We start from the raw sequence: 1,429 nt of genomic DNA on the forward strand, positions 1-1,429 counted from the left end.
GAATTCCTATTATTTTCTCTGGCATATTTTGATGGGTGCCCTACATGTTAAGATTACGTCTTCTTGGAGAATTAAGCCCTTTTAGCATTATGCAATGTCTTTTTTTTTTTGCATAAAAAAAGATAACTTTCCTTGTTGTGAAGCTGTTCTGTCTGAAATTAATATTGCTACTGTGCTTTCCTTCTGTTAGTGTTAGCATGGTATAATTCTCTCCATCCATTGACTTCTAATCTATATGCATCTTCATATTTTAAGCAGATTCCTTGTAGGTAATATGGGCTTGGGCCTTGTTTTTTGATTCACTCTTACAATCTTGGTTCTTTAATTGGTATGCTGACCATTGAGGTTTAAAGTAATGATGGACAGAGTTCAATCAATATCTACCATATTTTCACTGTTTTCTATTTGTTGTCCTTGTTCTTTGTTCCTATTCTTGTCTTCCACTCCTTTTCTGCCCTTTTAGGGTTTGAATTGATCATTTTATATGATTCAATTTTCTCTCTCAGCATATTAACTGTACTTTTTTTTCTTTTTAAAATGATTTCTCTGAAGTTTGTAATATACATTTACAGCTAATCCAAATCCACTCCAAATAACACTATACTGCTTCATGGGCAATGTGAGGACCTTATAATACCAAAATGCTACAAATTCTCCCATTCTGTCCCTCAAATCATAGCTGTCATTCAATTCACTTATATGTAAGCATACATAAGCATAACCTTTATTTCACCTTTACTTCTTCCTAAATTGATGTTTTTCTTTATGTAGATCTGAGCTTTTGACCCTTATTACTTCTTTTAGTATAATTGATTTTTTTTATAAAAGTTTACTCTTAAATGTACAACAGGATCTAAGACAACACTTCATTCTAGCTATAGGCAGCAACAGACAGTATGACAAAGAATCCAGAAGTTTAAACAGGCATGGAATTATAGACCAGCATTGCCTTGGCACAGGAATGCTTTACTTTTTGCCAGATTTCTTAATTCTACCTGCAGCCAGGGGGTCTTTCCCCATGGCCTTCACTTTTAGCTCCTCAAGTTTCTTCTGTTTCTCTTCTGCTTCTGCTTGAATGCCTTATGCTCCTTGTCCTTCTCCCTGGCCTGTTTCTTGGGCTGCTGCAGGAGCTTCTCACCACCCCTATGGCTGGACATGGCACCGGCACTCCTTCCCCAGACCCTGCCACCATAAGCCTGACCTAAATTGCACTGCTTTTCTTTAAAGAACTTCCTTTAACATTTCTTCAAAGCAGGTGTACTGACAATACATTTCCCTCATTTTTTGTCTGAGGAAGTCTTTCTTTCTCCTTGACTTTTGAAAGAGAATATTGCAGGGACACAGAACTGTGAGTTGGCAGGGGTTTTCCTCTTACCACTTTAAATATTTCATTTCATACTGTTCTTGCTTGCATGGTTTTTGAGAGATC

General features: G+C 36.7%; 1 pseudogene; it reads right to left on the bottom strand.

Annotated features, from left to right (window-relative positions):
- Nucleotides 1-966: 966 nt before the first annotated feature.
- On the bottom strand, nt 967-1,157 carry LOC125104918 (translation machinery-associated protein 7-like; annotated as a pseudogene).
- Nucleotides 1,158-1,429: the final 272 nt, after the last annotated feature.

This window comes from Lutra lutra, chromosome 7, assembly GCF_902655055.1.
Source record: "Lutra lutra chromosome 7, mLutLut1.2, whole genome shotgun sequence".
NCBI classification, from domain to species: Eukaryota; Metazoa; Chordata; class Mammalia; order Carnivora; family Mustelidae; genus Lutra; species Lutra lutra.